The sequence below is a fragment of the Theropithecus gelada genome, chromosome 5, assembly GCF_003255815.1.
Source record: "Theropithecus gelada isolate Dixy chromosome 5, Tgel_1.0, whole genome shotgun sequence".
NCBI classification, from domain to species: domain Eukaryota; kingdom Metazoa; phylum Chordata; class Mammalia; order Primates; family Cercopithecidae; genus Theropithecus; species Theropithecus gelada.
This window is the reverse complement of record NC_037672.1, coordinates 1,081,581-1,101,179: the sequence shown is the minus strand read 5'-3', so window position 1 is coordinate 1,101,179 and position 19,599 is coordinate 1,081,581. Positions and strand designations below refer to the sequence as shown.

Sequence of the window (19,599 nt, the reverse complement as noted above, 5' to 3'; positions counted from 1 at the left end):
CAGTGGTTCACAAGACATGCACAAGAATCTTTACGGCAGCACGATGTGAAATAGCCAAAAACTGGACACTGCCTACATGCCCACCAATAGGCAAATGTGTAAGAATAGTTGTGTATTCAAAAATACAATCTTAAACAGCAAACAGTGATCTACATGGGCATACAGCAACACAGACGGCACTCACAAAGTGTCGATTAAAAGAAGCCAGACAGAGCATATATTTTTATGTAAAGCACAGAAACAGACAAAAATAATCTGTCTTTAGAAGTCAGCGTAGTGGCTCCCTTCGTGGGGGTGGTGATAGGTGGCATGGCAACTTCCAGGATGCTGATGATGTCTGGACCAGGGCGATTCCGTCTGTGAGAATGTGCTGAGCTGTACTCTGATGATCTTTTTGTCAAAAACATGCTTCTTCTACTGAGACTCTTTGAAACATTATAGGGAAACAGAAGATCCTCCTGGGAAACGGGGACATTCTAGAAGAGATCACCACGTTCATAGCTACTCTTGAAAGCAACTACTTTCTATGCCCAGGTCTCCACCTCATCAACTAAATCAGAGCATGTGGGGCAGAAGCTGAGCATCAGCAGCATGTAAAGGTCCCCAGATGACACCAACATGCAGTCAACTTCAGGACCCACTGGACGATCTTTCCTACCACTTGACAGTGGGAATTTACAGATCCCGTCCCCCAGCCTGGAAGTCTCCCCTCATTCTTGGAGTCTCAGTCTAAGTGTCACTTACCCTCCTCGAGGTTCCTGTTACCCTCAGAATAGGAGCAGGCAGTATGATCGAGAGAAAAGCACCAGGTCCTAGAGGCCTGAGGAGCTCTCTAGTGAATCTGGATTTCATTCTAAGAGCAATAAGGAGGCATTGAAGAAATTAAGGAAACATCATCCCTCTTCTGTCACTTATACCCCATTCTGCCTCAGTTAGACATGAATTAATTGTAGTTAGCACATTTTGAGTGATGACCATGGGCAGGCAGTGTTCTCAGAAAATACACTGATTAATCTCCATGACCACCCCCACATAGGGCCTGCTACTATCCTTGTCTTACTTCTGAGAGGTTTTGTAAAGTCACCCAAGATCACACAGCTTGGAAGTGGTGGAGCCAGAGCCAGGGTCAACCAGGTAATTCTGCCTTTAACCACCATGTGCAGGGCCTCCCATTGCCTCATCCTTTCCTCAAACACAGAACGACCCTCAGTGTCTGCCAAGCTCCATACTCAGCACTGGGAAGATAATATTGGGTCTCTGTTCAGCTCTCTGAATATGCCTGAATTTAGCTTACATAAGAGTATTTAAAACAGAAAGACAGTCACAAAACATTATGTGGAAAAATCAAGCTACATATAGTATGTGCCGTATAATCTCATTTTTTATAAAATATAAAAATGTACTTACAGGAAAAAGGCTAAAAGGATAATATGAAATACCAAAGCTTCTAAAGATTTTACTTTCTAAACTCCCTATAATGAATGTTTTATTTTTCTAATACCAACCCAAATGACCCACAGTGCCAGCCTCAAGGACTCATCATCTGGAGCCAACGGGGCAGCCACACCAGGGATCACAAGGAAAGGCTGGTCGCCTTATCAAGCATGGGCACAGGGTACCAGGGAGGCCAGGAGAGGTGCAGCCTGGTGGACAGCATCTGTGTCCCTGGGGCAGCTCCCCTCCCACAGGATCCAGATGCTCCTGGCACCCAGTAGGTGCCCAGTGTTTACTGAACACCCAAGAGGAATAAGGCCTCCACCTGGAGGCTCTGCAAGAACCACACATGGAGTTGGTTTACAGCACACACGCACACCCCACATCCAAGTCTATAGGGAGTAGTGGTGGTGTTTTTGGTGGACAATGCCCGGAATGTGGGACTCGGCCCTGCTAAAGTTTAATCTTGGAGCTGCCACTTATTATCTGAATTTCAGATAAGTCATCTCAGCCTCTTCAGGCCTCAGGCCCCCCCTCTGCAAAACTGGGTATTATTAGACCTACTTTACAGGGTTGTGGTGTTAAATGGGAGTGTCGCTAGAAAAACTGAGTTAAAAGCCTAATAATAATGTAAAGAATTATGTATCAAGTACTTACATGGAACTTCATTTGTAAGGTGCTAATCTGTGTTAAATAGCACAAAAATATTAACCCACATATTCTTCATACCCTAAGAGAGATGCCATGATTATCCTTGCTTTACTGGTGGGGAAACACTGAGCAGCTCGGTGTCTTGTCCAAGACAGCACACTTAGTAAGCTCCATCCCAGTTCCTAGCAGTGAACCCTGCAGGCTCTCTCACCGCGCAGTAAGAAACATGACACACACAGTATCTCATCTGTACAGACACATCCTGTCACACGATTATCTCATCTACACTGCACTGAGTGTTCTCCCAGGCTTACTCTGTCCAGGAGCAATGCTTCTCTTCTGCCATCTGGTGGCAGCCATGGGGCATGACACCTGAGGGGGCATGTGCTTAGGGCTGGAGGATCTTGGCAAAATCAAGCAGAAATTCTCCTCCTCCATTCTGGTAACTCAAAGCAGTATGCCACGAACACTGGCATTTTAATGGGGGGAGGGGGCAACTGGCACTCATTCAAAATAATTTGCTGAGCATGTACTGTAGGACACACTTCCATTCATTCCACAAAGATGTATTGAGCCCCTACTAAGGTGGGCCAACCACCACCCTAGGCTTACCATCAGGCTCTAGACAGCCAAAGAAACAGGAATAAAATACATCTGCCCTCTAGTACCTTACGGAATACAGACAAGGGGGGCACCAGAACATGTGGGTATGCTGACAAGATTAGCTCCATATGGGCAAGTGGGGGCAGCAACAAGAGCAAAGTCCTAGAAAATAAGAGGGGGTGGCCACTGACAGAATAGGGAACCCCCACCCATCCCAACAAGAGGGAGCCAGAAAGGGTAAATGTGGTGGGGTTAGGACATTTGGTGGTGAAAAGATGGTGTCTTATTCTGTTTTCTGCTGCTCTGACAGAATACCACAGACGTGGTAATTTATAAAGTTTATTTGGTTGACAGTTCTGGAGGCTGGAGAGTCCAAGAGCACGACACCAGCATCTGACAAGGGTCAGCCCATGGGTGGAAAGTCAAGTCAGCGCATGAGACAGAGAGAAGTAGGTCAAACGTATCCTTTTTATGAGAACCCCATTCCCACAATGGCTTTAATCCCTTCATGAGAGTGGAGGCTTCATGACCCAATCACTTCTTGAAGACTCCACTCCAAATATTGGTAAAATGGCAATTAAATAGCAACACGTGCTCCAGGGGAGCCAATCAAGCAACAGCAGGTGGAGACTCTTACCATTTCCATAAGACGCAGGGTAACCATCTGAGAAGTGGGAGTGGGGACAGGAAGGTACTGGAAGTGGCTAAGAGAAAAGACACACATGAACCAGTTGTTTTAGAGAATAGTGAGCACACATAACCGTGGTTTTTAGATGGTAATACATTTGGAAAGTGACTTGGAAAGCCTGGCTGTGTGCTTTTCTCCAGGAACATTCAGCTGCTTCAGCAAAAGTGCCTAATCACCTTTAGGGCTTTGTTGCCTGTGTTGTTGAATGCTTCAAATGCACTTTAAAAGAAATGTGTATTCTACTGTGCAGGAGAATGTTCTATAAATGGCCAGTAGTTCCTGCTGGTCGATGATGCTGATCAGTTCTTCTACAGCCTTGCTGATTTTCTGTCTAGTTCTATAAAGCACCAAGAGAGGAGTACAGAAGTACCAACTATAAACAGGGACGTGTCTACTTCTCCTTTCAGTTGTGAGTTTTACGCCACATGTTTTGAAGCTCTCTTGTTTGGTGCATTTAGGGTGGTTATGTCTTGGTGAATTGATGCCTTTCTAATTGTATAATGTCTCTCTTTATTCCTGGTAATTGTCTTTGCTCTGAAGTGTACTTTTTTTTTTTTTTTTTTTTTTTTTTTAAGGTAGGGCCTCACTCTGTTGCCCAGGCTGGAGTACAGTGGTTCAATAATAGCTTACTGTTAACCTTGAACTCCTAGGCTCAAGGGCTCGTCCCACCTCAGCCTCCTGAGTAGCTAGAACTACTGGTGCATGCCACCACACCTGGCCAACTTTTAATTTTTTTTGTAGAGACAGGGTTTTGCTATGTTGCCCAGGCTGGTCTTAAACCCCCAGCCTCAAGTAATGCTCCTGCCTCAGCCTCGCAAAGCACTAAGATTATAGGTATGAGCCACCACACCCAGCCCTCTGAAGCCTACTTTGGCTGATATTTATATAGAGACTCAAGAGTTTTAAAAACCCATGTCAAAGTGGTACATCTTTTTTCATATTTTTACTTTTAACCTGCCTATAGCACTACATTCAAAGTGATTTTCTTGTATACTGCATTATAATTGGGTCATTTAAAAATCTATTTTGATAATCTTTGTCTAATCTGTTTAGACCACTTACATGTAATGTAATTACAGATATCAAGATTTAGGTCTGCCACTTTATTATTTTATTTTTATTATCTCCCCGTTTTTTATTGACGTTTTCCATGTCCTGCCTTCCTGTGGGCTACCTGAACATTTTGTACTACTCCATTTTGCTTTACCTATAGTGTTGTTCACTTTATCTTTTTCTATAATTTTCATTCATGGTTACTCTTGAGATTATCGTACACATATTTATCAGTCTAGTAGTATCAATATTTTACCATTTCAAGAAAAATACAGAAACCTTAACACCATTTAAGTCTCTTTGTTCTCCCATTCTTTATAACATAATATAACATATTATCTTAAATATTACCTCTGCATACACTGGGAAGCATACCAAGCATTGTTATAATTTCTTTAAAAATTTTTTTTCCATAGGTTATTGGGGAACAGGTGGTGTTTGGTTACATGAGTAGGTTCTTTAGTGGTGATTTGTGAGATTTTGGTGCACCCATCACCTGAGCAGGATACACTGCACTCAATTTGTAGTCTTATCCCTCACCCCCTTCCCACCCTTTCCCCGAGTCCCCAAAGTCCATTGTGTCATTCTTACGCCTTTGCATCCTCATAGCTTAGCTTCTACTTATGAGTAAGAACATACAGTGTTTGGTTTTCCATTCTTGAGTTACTTCACTCTGAGTAAGTCTCCAATCTCATCCAGGTTGCTGCGAATGCCCTTAATTCATTCTTTTTATGGCCGAGTAGTATTCCATCTGCCGTTTGTGTGCTACCTAGCGACTAATCTGAAACCTAGGCAGTATTCCACACCATAGTTGAATTCTCAAAGTTTTTGCTTTATTGATTCTGGTCAGTTTCAAGCATGAGCTGCTCAGAGGTGTGCTCAGGACTTCATACACAGAATTAAAGATCTTTCTCTCCAGTTCTCTCTTCTCTGAAATCCTCCCCAATTGTCCAGTGTAGAGACACTGACTCTTTATTGTCCTTCACTTAGTGCTGGCTGGGCATGTTGACAGGGCTCCCTTCCAGTCTCCATACTGAAGCATCCAGTGGGAGGGGTGCAATTTCTTTAAGGTGTTCATCTGGAGGAGGGGAGTAATATAGTTTGGGTATTTGTCCCCATCCAAATCTCATGTTGAATTTTATCCCCAGTGCTGGAGATGGAGCCTGGTGAAAGGTCTTTGGATCATGACGGTGGATTCCTCATGAATGGTTTGGGTCATCTCCTTGGTGATAAGTGAGCTCTCACACTGAGTTCACAAAAGATCCGATGACTTAATTAAAAGTATGTGGCACCTCCCCCCACACTCTCTCGTGCTTGCTTCTTTTTTTCTTTTATTTTTTATTGATACTTTCATTGGTCTTGATGCTCCTCCTTTTGTCATATAATGTGTCTGCTCCTCCTTCACCTTCCACCATGCTTGTTAGCTTCCTGAGGCCTCCCTAGAAGCCAAGGAGATGCCAGCACCATGCTTCTTGTAAAGCCTGCAGAACCATGAGCCAATTAAACCTTTTTTCTCTGTAAATTACCCAGTCTCAGATATTTATTTATTGTAATGCAAGAACAGCCTAATACAGGGAGGTATACTCAAAGAAGCTTCATCTTGCAGGGCATCCTATTCCAGATCTTTTGGCTAGAGACATGAGGTTCTTTCTAAAATTTTGGTCTGTAATTGTAGGTTGTAGACTGCCACAGCACCAAGACCAGGATATACAGGAGGAAGAAAACAAACAGATAACCCACTGCTGAGTTGTGCTATGAGTCCTGAGGTCCTTGGCCACTCTATCTTCTTTCCTCCACCTTTCAGAGTCTTCTGGTAGTTGCTTTATACATTTGGCCCAGGATTTTCAGTTGTAATCAGCAGGAGAAATAGGGTGGAACGGACCTATCCCATCTTGTCCAGAACCATCAATGATACCTTTTTTAAAACCTTTTTTAAATGGATCATACTAAAAAGTACTAAATACACATTACACATATAGTTAACAAACTTTGGGATGCGGGGAGCAGGGGAGATGGGCCAGAACTATTTGAAAGATGCCTTAAGACTGAGGTCACTCTAAAGTGCAGGCAGAGCTTGAAAGTTAGTTGCAGCTTTTTTATCCCTGGAAGTGTTCCCTCTAGTTGTCTCTCAGAGAGTACATATTCCATGGGATGCCCTCTGTGGCCAATCTCCAGCCTCACATTCCCTTCTCAAGCCCCTATCAGGGAACTGTCTCTCTCTTGCCTTTCAGGGAGGCACTGTGATAATGGAGCTAGCAGCTTCAGGCTTTGGAATCAGACTGCCTTAGTTCTAATTCTGCCTCTACAACTTCTTGGTTATGTGACTTTATCTGAGAACCAGTTTCCAATCTGTAAGATGGGGACAATAATACAGAAACCAATACTTTTTACAACCTCTACTATTATCACATAGTCTAAGCTACTTAGATTACAATAGTGTCACTGCTTCCACTCTTGACCCTTCTTCATCCTTTTCTCTACATAACAGCAACAATAAGAAACTTAAAAAGGAAAGTCACATCATGTCACTCCTCTACCCACCTGCTTCTCCAAATCCTTAGAATGGACATACGGACTCTATGATCTGGCCCCTGCTACCTTTTCAACCCCACCTCCTACCACTCTTTCCCTGCTAACCTCACTCCAGGCATTCTGCTGCTCCTTGAAAATTCCAAGCATCCTCCTGCCCTCAGGACTTTTGCAAATGTCTCTGCACAGAATTTCCTTTCTCCAGATGAGGAGACAGCATAATGTGGTGGTAAGGAAAAAATCACCTTGGTTACTAAAAAGTGTGTGAGTGTATACAGTGGGCCCTCCATATCCACAAATTCTGCATTGGCAAATTCAGATGGAAAATATTTGAGAAAAAATAACAAGAAATAACAATACAACAATAAAAACGCAAATAAAAACCCAATACAGTATAACAACTACTTACACAGCATTTACATACTAAGCATTATAAGTAATCTAGCGATTATTTAAAGTATATGGGAGGATGTGCATAGATTATATGCAAATACAATGCCATCTTGTATAAGGAACTTGCGTATCTGTAGATTTTGGTGTCCTGAGGACATCCTGGAACCAATCCCTCATGGATACTGAGGCACAATTGTATATATATATAATTTATATGTGTATATATATATAAAAAATACATTTATTCAGTGCTATATCAAGCACCATTCTAACGGACCAATTTACAAACATCTGAATCTTCCCAACAATAACCCTACATAGGTAAATACTACCTTTTTTTTTTTTTGAGACAGAGTCTTGCTGTGTCGCCCAGGCTGGAGTGCAGTGGCACAATCTTAGCTCACTGCAGCCTCTGCCTCCCAGGTTCAAGCAATTCTTCTGCCTCATCCTCCTGAGTAGCTGAGATTACAGGCATGCACCACCACAACCGGCTAGTTTTTGTATTTTTAGTAGAGATGGGGTTTCGCCACGCTGGCCAAGCTGGTCTCGAACTCCTGGCCTCAAGTGATCCGCCTGCTTCAGCCTCCCCAAGTGCTGGGATTACAGGCATGAGCCACCACGCTCGGCTGGTAAATACTACTTTTTTTTTTTTTTTTTTTTTTTTTTGAGACGGAGTCTTGCGCTGTGTCACCCAGGCTGGAGTGCAGTGGCGCGATCTCGGCTCACTGCAAGCTCCGCCTCCCAGGTTCACGCCATTCTCCTGCCTCAGCCTCCGAGTAGCTGGGACTACAGGCGCCCGCCACCTCACCCGGCTAGTTTTTTGTATTTTTAGTAGAGACGGGGTTTCACCATGTTAGCCAGGATGGTCTCGATCTCCTGACCTCGTGATCCACCCGCCTCGGCCTCCCAAAGTGCTGGGATTACAGGCTTGAGCCACCGCGCCCGGCCGTAAATACTACTTTTATAATGATTTTAGATATAATGAAACTAAAGTATAGAAAAATTAATTTGTCCACATAGCTAGCAAGTAGTAGTCAGGATTCAAACTCAGTGTAGTGCCTTTTCCCTCACCTTTATAAAATTTTATAATATTTGTACTTTATAAGCATATATTATACTTATATAAATCTATACATGAGTGATGCAAGTTAAGTGCTTAGCACAGTGCCTGGCACAAAATATGGGTCCAACAAATGTTAGCTGGGTTTTCATTCCCATTGTACCTTTCAAGGGCACATGAGGGAATTTAAGCCATATGATAGCTACCACATACTAATGGGAGAAAGTCAGAGACTCCTTCAGATCCAGCCTTCAGCAGAAACCTCTGAAGACAATGAAATGAAAGATTTGACAGGACTATACTGATGTTTTAGCAAGGAATTCTGCTGGAAGTGTATGGGACCAAGTTATGGGAGGAAGAAGTTAAAGCAGGGAGTACTACTGGGGAGGTACTGGAAAAAGTCCAAGAGTTCTCTCTCTTAATGGCAGCTCACATGGAGTTTACATTCTAGGTGGAAACCTTTCATATGCTTATTTTCGGCAGTTCTCACAACTGAGATTTGAGAGGGATATATATTACCCCTATTTTTCTGAATAGAAAATGGAGGCTTAGAGTGGTGAAATAATTTGTCAAGTTACCTAGTCAACAAGCGTGAGAAATGAAGAACTCAAGTCTTTCTCTATATTCCAGAGTCCTCTACTCTGTTAGATACCTAATCACCAAGTTATAGCTCTTCAGACTAAGAGTGTTTTACGATTTAGGTAAACTGAGAAAGATAAATTCATTTAATTTAGCAGTAACATCTAATAAACATTATTACTGTTTCTTACATTTTGTAATGTCTTATATTTTTGAAACAGGGACTTTCAAGATACAGCAATGGGACACAGGCAGACATACGTTCCTTGAATCTGCTCCTGGTTTGGGAATGTTTGTGACTATTACAACTTACAATGGTGAGGTAAAACATTCTTTTATACTTTTGTTACTAAAATTTTTCATTTGCCAAAAATTCAGGTATCATGTAGCCCAGTTTTAAAATCTCTACAGAAGCACTTACACACTGGCATTAACAATTTTTAATGCATATAGCACTGAATGATAGCATGACATAAAAACATAGAAAGGGCCTGCCCTCAATGAGCCTATAGTTTAGTTGAGAAGCAGAGACAGGCTTCGTAACATAAAAAGCTTTTAAAAAATAAAATGAGGAGCCCCAGATTTGCCATCTTGAGGTCTGCTGATATTGCTAGGCAAAAGGGACCTTAGGGCCAAAGCACCCCTGTGGTTTTGCACCACCCAGGCCCCATCTACTTTGCTGGTGCTGCAGCCCCACACAAGCATAAGGGTCAGATAAGCCAACTCCTCCCTCCTCCCATGTTGGCATGGGCGTTCTCTAGCAATGCAGCAGCCTCAGGGACTATCCGGTCTTATATACCTCTTACTCACTAGGAGTTAGCAGAGGAGTACAAAAGTCACCAGGTAATGTGGAAAGAATATGGATTTTGGAGTCAGAATCAAACTCAAGCATGGATTGTCACATATAAGCTAAAACCTTGGAAGGGTTATTTGACTGCTTTGATGCTGTTTTCTCATATATACAATGGATATAACAGAGATATCCATTCCCCACTATGTAAGCTCAAGACAATGAATTCCTCAGTCCACTAACTCAAACCTAGTTGTCCTGGAGCTGTGCTCATGGGGTAGCAGAATGGTTGTGGACCAAAGACTTGGAGAACAGAACAGGCTGGCAAGAAAAGGGTGCTTGAAGTAGGCAGGACAGGACTCCCACTCTCATAAAACTGGGTAACTGGTTGACCCAAGCTCAGGAAGACACTATGACACCCCCACTTATGTGGAGACAGAGAGCTGTGCCGAAGACTCCAATCCAGTTGGATTTTTGGACGCTTGATTTTTACCTGTTCAATAGTTTTCTCTTGGCACATCTGGCACCTCACTGACAATAATTCCACTGGGACTGTTTTCCTAGCTCCAGCACTTGTCAAGACAGCTACCCCCTCTTCTCTACACACCCACATCTACGCTTCTAGCCCACTTCCTGTTCCGTTATATCAAACCCCAATTCTCTTTTGTACTTTCCCAATAATCCTTAATGACCAATCTGAAAATGTCTCCAAAGCACATTAAACCCGGAGCCAAATTTTAGTTGAGCCAAAACTATCACATTAAAACCCATTCACTGTTTTTTAAAAAGACATAGAAGACTCATTCTTTGAAAACTGAAATTGCCTGAAACAACATCTGAACTCTCTATTCTGTTCCATTGATCTGTTTGTCTATTCTTTCACCAATATCACACTGTCTTGACTACTGCAGCTTCATAGTAAATCTTAAAGTTGGGTAGTCTTAGTCCTCTTTTATTCTTCTCCCTCAATATTGTGTTGGCTATTATGGGTCTTTTGTTTCTTCATATAAATATTAGAATCAGCTTATCAATATTCACAAAATAGTTTTAGGATTTTACTGGGATTCTGTTGAATTTATAGATCAAGTTGGGAAGAACTGAGACTTTGACAATAAGAAGTCTTCTTATCTATGAACATGGACTTCTCTCCATTTCTTTCACCAGTTTTGTTTTCCTCATATAGGTCTTGCACATATTGTTAGATTTATAAATAAGTAATTTGAGGGAGGGCGCTAATGTAAATGATACTGTGTTTTTTATTTCACATTCCACTTGTTCATTGTTAGTATACAGGAAAGTGATTCACTTTCTTATATTCATCTTGTACCCTGCAACTTTACTATAATCACTTACTAGTTCTGGCAGTTTGTCAATTCTTTTGGTTTTACACATAAACAGTCATGTCACCTGTGAACAAAGTTTATTTCGTCCTTCCCAAACTCCTTATTTCCTTCTACTGCATTAGCCAGGACTTCCAGTCCACCAAGAAAAGGCTTCTAGTTTCTGACCAATAAGTATAATAGCTATAGGTTTTTTTGTAGATGTTCTTCATCAAATTAAGTTCCCCTGTGTTCCTTGTTTGATGCATTTTTATCATAAATGGGTGTTGGCTGTTGTTAAATGCTTTTTCTGCATCTATTGATATGATGGTATGATTTTTCTTCTTTCACCTACTGATGTGATGAATTACACTAATTGATTTCTAATGCTAATTGCATATCTGTAATAAGACCCACTTGGTTGTGGTATATAATTTTTATATATTGTTGGATTTTCATTTGCTAATATTTTGTTAAGGGTTTTTGCATCTATATTCATGAGATATAATGATATGTAGTTTTCTTATAATGTCTTCGTCTGGTTGTGGTATTAGGGTAATGCTGGCCTCATAACATGAATTAGGAAGTACTCCTTATGCGTCTATCTTCTGGAAGAGATTGTAGAGAATTGGCACAATTTCTTCCTAAATGTTTGGTGGAATTCACCACTGAACCCATCTGGGCCTGGTGCTTTCTGCTTTGGGAAGTTTCTATTGATTCAGCCTCTTACTAGATATAGGCCTATTCAGATTGTCTACTTCTTGTATTTTATTAGATTGTATATTTCAAGGAATTGGTCAGTTTCACCTAGGTTATCAAATTTGTGGGCATGGAGTTGTTCACAGTATTTCTTTATTATTCTTTTCATGTCCATGGGATTTGTAACAATGCCCCTTCTTTTGTTTCTGATATTTGTAATTTGTGTCATCTTCATTTTTTTCTTAGCTTGGCTAGAAGCTTTTTAACCTTTTCTAAGAATCAGCTTTTGGTTTTGTTGATTTTTTTCTATTTCTTGTTTTTAATTGATTCTGCTGTTTTTATTTTTCTTCTGCTGCTTACTTTGCACTTAATTTTCTCTTCTTTTTCTAGTTTCCTTAGGTAGAAGCTTAGATTATTAATTTTAGATCTTGCTTTTGAATACAGTCATCCCTTGGTATTTGCGGGGTATTGGTTCCAGGACTCTCCAAAGATATAAAATTCTGAAGATGCTCAAGTCCCTTATATGAAATGGTGTAGTTTGCAGGTAACTAGCGCATATCCTCGCATTAATTTAAATCACGTCTAGATTACTTATATCTAATACAATGTAAATGCTGCAGAGTTGTTACACTGTAGTTCTTCACTTGTATTATTTTTGTTATATACACATATTTCAAATATTTTCAATCCATGGCTGGTTCAATCCAGGAGTGAAGCCTGGTATTACAGAGAGCCAACTGTATATGGATTCAATGCTTTCAATTTCCCTCTAGTCACTGCTTTTGTCGCATTCCACAAATTTTGATAAGTTGTAGTTTAATTTTGTCTTTTCTTCTTTGACCCATGTGTTAATTAGTAAGTGTGCTGTTTAATCTCCAAGTATTTTGCAATTTTCCAGCTATCTCTCTGTTACTGATTTCCAGTTTAATTCCATTGTGGCCTGAGAACATACATTGTAAGATTTCTATTATTTTAAATTCGTTAAGGTGTGATATATGGCCCAGAATGTGGTCTACCTTGGTGAATGTTCCATATAAACTTGAGGAAAATGTGTCCTCTGCTATCATTAGATAAAGTAATCATAGGTGTCAATTACGTCCAGTCAACTGATGGTGCTACTGAGTTCAATGATGTCCTTACTGATTTTGGCCTACAGGATCTGACCATTTTTGACAGAAGGGGTTGAAAACAACTATAATAAAGTGTTCATCTATTTTTTCCTTGCAGTTCTATCAGGCTTTACTTCACATATTTTCATGCTCTATTGTCAGGTGCATACACGTTGAGGATTGTTGTCTTCTTAGAGAATTAACCCCTGTATCATTATGTACTGCTCCATTATGTAATTATCCCTGATAATTTTCATTGCTTTTGAAGTCTACTCTGCCTGAAATTAATACAGCTACTCCAGCCTTCTTTTGATTAAGGTTAGCATGGTGTATCTTTCTCTAGCCCTTCATTTTTAATCTATGTGTCTTTACATTTCAAATGATTTTCTTATAGACAACATATAGTTGGGTCTCATTTTTTGATCCACTCTATTTTTTAACTGGTGTATTTAGACCATTGACATTTTTTTTCCATGTGTCCAAGGCATGAACCAGGTATGGGTACAGTTCAAAAGCCAAGCTGGGATGAACAAGGGGTTGCTTTGTCCCTGGCTGATATAAGATGGGCACCACCAACCAGGTGCCACTCTACTGAGGTCAAAGACACAGATCATTAACATTTAAGGTGATGATTTATATAGCTGGATTATCTGCCATATTTGTTACCATTTTTTATTCGTTGCCCTCATTCTTTGTTCTATTTTTTTCTTCTCCTCTTTTTCACGCCTTTTGTGGTTTTAATTGAGCATTTTCTGTGATTCCATTCTATCTGTTAGCATATGAAGTTGCCCTAGAGTTTGCCATATACATTCACAACTAGTCCAAGTCTAATTTCAAATAACACTATACGCTACCACTTCACAGGTAATGCCTCTTTTTTTTTTTTTTTTGAGATGAAGTCTCACTCTGTCACCCAGGCTGGCGTGAACTCAGCTCACTGTAACCTCCGCCTCCCAGGTTCAAGCAATTCTCCCTGCCTCAGCCCTCTGAGTAGCTGGAATTACAGGCACCCGCCACCACGCCTGGCTAATTTTTTTTTTTTTTTGTATTTTTCAGTGGAGACAGGGTTTCACCATGTTGGCCAGGCTGGTCTTGAACTTCTGACCTCAGGTGATCTGCCTGCCTCTGCCTCTCAAAGTGCTGGGATTACAGGCGTGAGCCACCATGCCTAGCCTCAAGTGCCTTTTATTAACAAAGTATTCCTTATTCTTCCTTGCTGCCCCTAATTTTATCATGGCTATCATTAATTTCACTTACATGTAAACTATGATCATTTGATACATTGTTGCCATTATCTTGAATAAAGTGATATTTCTTAGGTCAGTTAAGAATAAGAAAATAGGCTGGGCGCGGTGGCTCAAGCCTGTAATCCCAGCACTTTGGGAGGCCGAGACAGGTGGATCACGAGGTCAGGAGATAGAGACCATCCTGGCTAACACGGTGAAACCCCATCTCTACTAAGAAATACAAAAAACTAGCCGGGCGAGGTGGCGGGCGCCTGTAGTCCCAGCTACTCGGGAGGCTGAGGCAGGAGAATGGCGTGAACCCGGGAGGCGGAGCTTGCAGTGAGCTGAGATCCGGCCACTGCACTCCAGCCTGGGCTACAGAGCGAGACTCCGTCTCAAAAAAAAAAAAAAAAAAAAGAATAAGAAAATAGAGGCTGGGCGCGGTGGCTCACACCTGTAATCCCAGCACTTTGGGAGGCCGAGACAGGCAGATCACGAGGTCAAGAGATCGAGACCATCCAGGCCAACATGGTGAAACCCTGTCTCTACTAAAAATACAAAAAATTAGCCGGGCGTGGTGGCGAGTGCCTGTAGTCCTGGCTACTCCGGAGGCTAAGGCAGGATAATGGCATGAACCCGGGAGGCGGAGCTTGCAGTGAACCGAGATTGCGCCATTGCACTCCAGGCTGGGCAACAGAGCGAGACTCCGTCAAAGAAAAAAAATAATAAGAAAATAGAAAGTTTTAATTTTACCTCCACTTTTCTAATGCTCATCCTTTATGCAGATTTGAGTTTCTGACCTACATAATTTTCCTTCTTTCTGAAGAACTTCTTTTAACATTTCTTACAAGGCAGATCTACCAGCAAAAATTCCTTCAGTTTTTATTTGTTTGAGAAACACTTTACTCCCTCTTATCTCTTGCAGGATAATTTTGCAGGATACCAAACTCTAGGTTGGTCATTTTTTATTCCCAATACATTAAATATTTCACTCTACTCTCTTCTTGTTTGCATAGCTTCTGAGGAGAGGTCAGATGCAATTTTTACGTTTGCTGCTCTGTAAGGTTTTTCCCCCCTCTGGCTGCTCAAGATTTTCTTATTTGTGTTTGCTTCTCTGCAGTTTTAATGATATTCCTAGGTATAGCTTTTTGGTTTCATTTTGGGGTTGAGGGGATTTCATGAGGGGGTGAGGGGATTAATCCTGTTTGGTATACTCTGAGCTTCCTGAATCTATGGCTTGGTATCTGATATTAATTTGGGGAAAAATTCTCAGTCCTCATTGCTTCAAATATTTCTTCTTTTCTTTTCTCTGTTTCTCTTCCATCCGGTACTCCCATTATGTGTCAAGTTACACCTTTTGTAGTTGTTCCACAGTTCTTGGATATTCTGTGGGACAACAGTAGTGGGAGAGTGTTTTCTCCATACTATCCCTGGATACTTTTAAATCTTTGTCAATCTGACAATGAACAAGGGCTATCTTACTGTAGTTTGAATTTTTTAATTACTAGCAAGGCTAAATATTTTTCATGTTTATTAGCCATTTGATTTCTTGTTTAGGAATGGCACAATTTTTTACTAGATAATATATAGACGAGATTTATTTTTAAGAATGGAAACTAGGAAATAATAAACTCAATCTATGGAAATCCTTAATCCTAGGTAATATTGTCGAAGCTATATGGCCCGCAGGGGACATTCTATTTTACTTCACATTCACCTGGTGAACACATCATTTGCTTAGAATCTAATTCTACAAGGCTTGTGTCATTTGGAGGGAATAGGCTGGTAAGTACATGCTTCCTATGTCCTTGTTGATGAACACAGCGTCAGCACTATTCAAGCATGACACTGGTATGCAGATCCATTACACTCAAACTGGCTAGAAACTTATTAAAGTCCTATGCCCAGATCTCATCGCAGCAACCAAAGAGGGAGCTGGAGAGCTTGGAAGGGGTTCAAAGGAGAGCCATGAAGTTGATTAAAGGGTTGAAAAATAAGAGCCGTGAGGGAAGGTTAAAAGAACTGTGATTATTCAGGCTTGAAAACAAGTGAAGGCTGAAGGGTGAATTAATAATGGAATTCTAATAAATAAAACTCTTACATGGTAGATGGTGATTGGCTATTTTCTAAATGTGTTCAGAACTGATGAAAACAATTTGTACTTTAGCATAAGAAATTCAGTTATATGTAAAGAAAATTTCCCACAGAACGTGTTAATCAAATTTTCTCCAGACCAAAGTCATTTACCTAATAGTTAATTTGATGTTCAGGAAGGTATAAATATACTGTAAGGTCAGTAATTTACCATTTAATGCATTATTATTACAAGAAAGACTACCAAGTAGAACAAGGAAGAGTGGCACTGAGGGAAAAAAGGGAGCTGAAGAGTGAAGTAGCGCCCTGCTTATGAAAAGGGGGAAGGGAGAAAAAGGAAGGACAGAGGAATGGGAGGATACAAGAGTGAGAAAGTAAGGAAAAAGAGTGGACCTGTTTTTAAAAACATGCCATTTTTTCCTTTTTACTGTTTGTACAGAGGATCCACTTAGATATTCGAGTTGGAGAACACGACCTTGATGCGGCCATTGCTCAAGCAAAGGACAAAGTTAATGAACTTACCTTCAAGCTTGAATATCTAATTGAACAAATTGGGCAAATAGTCAAAGAACAAAACTATCAAAGGGTCAGTCTGCCTATTCAGCTTATTTTATCTCTTGCTACTAGTAACGCATTTCTCAACGCAAAGCCCCTGGACCAAGGAAAGAATGAACTGCCTGTTCTTCACTCTTTCTCTCTGAGGTAGAACTGTGTGGACTCACAGGGACTGGAGAGAGCAATTTTTCTTCACTCTGTCTGCTGGACCATGAGCTCCTCTAGGAAAGAGAATTTCAGTTCATTCATCTTTTTATGCCCTGTGCCTAACAAAGTCCCCAGCAGCACAGGGTGTGAGCTTGCAGAATGAATGCTTCCAAATGCACCCTATATATTTGTAGAGACTCGTGTATGCTCTTTCCAAATCACAATTTTATTCTTATGACATTAGGTGCTTTTTGAGTCACTACACTAAGTGGATGTTGGTCAGATATGGGCTTAAATCTCATCTACACGTCAGTAATCTGTGTCATCTCTAAGCTTCAGTTTCCTTACCAGGTAGATAAGGACAGGTGTGATAAGCAAATAAGGCATGCAAGTGCTTGGTCTAATGCCTAGCATAAAAGCTGGACTCAAATGATGAAATCTACCACTATTGGGTAATGTTCGCTTTGCCTGATGGTAGCAAATAAAATATACAAATAGGTCAAATTCCTGATATTTTACACCAAAATACAAAACATCTTTTATAAGGTTGATTTTTACTCTCTTATACTTGGCTAAGCAATGGATTCTGGTTTAGAAAAGCAGACTGCACAGATACATTGGTGTAAGGTATTAATTGGGTAATATTAAATACCTTGAATGCCCACAACAACCCTCCCCTCAAAATCATGAGTTAAGTACTTTATGACACTAAACCTGTCTATTTCTTTTTCGCATAGGACCGTGAAGAAAATTTTCGGATGACCAGTGAAGACACAAATAGCAATGTTTTATGGTGGGCTTTTGCACAAATACTAATCCTTATCTCAGTCGGAATTTTCCAAATGAAATACCTGAAAGACTTCTTTATAGCTAAGAAGCTCGTTTAAAATATTATCAATAAGGACAAATAATTTGCATAACGTTTGAGTTAATAAATCAAAATACCTGCATAAATGTGTATTACTTTTATGATTTAAAAGATACCAGAGATTGAAATTAACGTTATATCATTATAACACTGATAGAATGCTTTTATAATACAGCTTCTGAATCTGACAGATCAGGCACCTCATCCTGTTCTTACTTATTTTTGAGACAGAGTCTCGCTCTGCTGCACAGGTGCCGTAAGGCTCACTGCAGCCTCGAACTCCAGGGCCCGAGTGATCCTCCCACCTCAGACTCCCGAGTAGCTGGGACCCCAGGCACCCACCACCACACCCAGCTAATTTTTGTAGAGAGGTGGTTTTGCCATGTTGCTGGTCTTGCTATTTTAAACTTGGTAGAGATCAGCACTGTCTAACAGAAATAAAAGTGGGCTACATATATAATTCTAATTTGTTGTTGTTGAGACAAAGTCTCACTCTGTTGCCCAGGCTGCAGTGCAGTGGTGTGACTTCGGCTCACTGCAACCTCCGCCTCCTGGGTTCAAGGGATTCTCCTGCCTCAGCCTCCTGAGTAGCTGGGATTACAGGCGCCTGCTACCATGCCTGCTAATTTTTGTATTTTTAGTAGAGAGGAGGTTTTACCATGTTGGCCAGGCTGGTCTCGAACTCCTGACCTCAGGTGATTCGCCCGCCTCGGCCTCCCAAAGTGCTGGGATTACAGGCCTGAGCCACCGCACCCAGCCCATACGTAATTCTAAGTTTCCTAGTCACCACATTGAAAAGGATTTTTTGAAAGGGTAAAATCAACGCTAGTGATATATTTAACCTAATATATCAAAAATATCACTTTAACATGTAATCAACATAAAATTACCAAGACTTTTTCACACGAGGCCCTGGAAACAGCTGTATGGGCGCAGGGGCCACTTGGCCCGCAGCTACGAAGAGCACTCACCCTGTGCTCTCCCGGCACAAGCACGTGCCTGAGCCTCTCCATCGGAGCTTTGCAGCGTCCCCAAGAGTGGAAACTCTCAGAACCACGCGGAGGGCAATTTTATAAAAACTCACTTCCCCATGCTGGAAGCTGGAAGCAGCAAAGGTCCTTCCCAGGCTACCCCTTCTGTTTCAGAGGAAGCAGGCTCAGGCCTCCCGTGGTGAGGTCTCTGCACCAGCAGCCACCCGGTCACTAGCTCGTAAGCGCAGAGTGCGACCCAGCCCCCACCCCAACCGCCCCACCCCCACCCCACCCCAACCCGCACCGCCCCACCCACACCGCCGTCCAACCCCACCGCCTCACGGCCCCACACCCACCCCAACTCCCACATCCCCACTCCCGCTCCTGCTCCCACCCCAACTCCCACACCCACTTCTCCCTCCCTCCCTCCCATCCCGCTCCCAGGGCCCCCACACCCACTCTCCCGACTCCTCCCCGGCCTGCCCCGCACACTACCCCGGCCGCCCTGGCCTCAGGCCCAGCTCCCGGCCCTCGTGGTGGGCCTGGCCCGCATCCCCAACCCTCTCCGCGCTCCTCCTGCCCCTCCCCCACTGCGGTCGCTCCCGACGCCTCCTCAGCGCCGCCGCCATTCCCAGCGCCCGACGCCTCCTCAGCGCAGCCGCCGTTCCCAGCGCCCGCCACCCAGGCCGGGCTTCCACAAAACACCTGAGGACCGCAAAGACAGGGACGGGACGTCGGTGCTCGCGGTGCGTGCCTCCGCCTACTCCTGCCGAAACGACCCGGGAGACGAGTCAGACGCGCCCTCACGAGTGCTGCAAGGCCACCCGCGGT

General features: G+C 42.1%; 2 long non-coding RNA genes and 1 other non-coding gene across 3 annotated transcripts; 1 reads left to right on the top strand and 2 right to left on the bottom strand.

Annotated features, from left to right (window-relative positions):
- Positions 1-209: 209 nt before the first annotated feature.
- Positions 210-19,584, bottom strand: LOC112624865. The gene is made up of 3 exons (XR_003119484.1): positions 19,474-19,584; positions 745-853; positions 210-476 (listed from the first exon to the last, which is right to left on the bottom strand). It is a non-coding gene; the product is annotated as an uncharacterized LOC112624865 (long non-coding RNA).
- On the top strand, positions 9,266-17,879 carry LOC112624864. Its single transcript, XR_003119483.1, has 4 exons — positions 9,266-9,312; positions 15,793-15,918; positions 16,667-16,813; positions 17,667-17,879. It is a non-coding gene; the product is annotated as an uncharacterized LOC112624864 (long non-coding RNA).
- LOC112625622 lies at positions 13,379-13,513 on the bottom strand. Its single transcript, XR_003119703.1, has one exon. It is a non-coding gene; the product is annotated as a small nucleolar RNA SNORA48 (small nucleolar RNA).
- Positions 19,585-19,599: the final 15 nt, after the last annotated feature.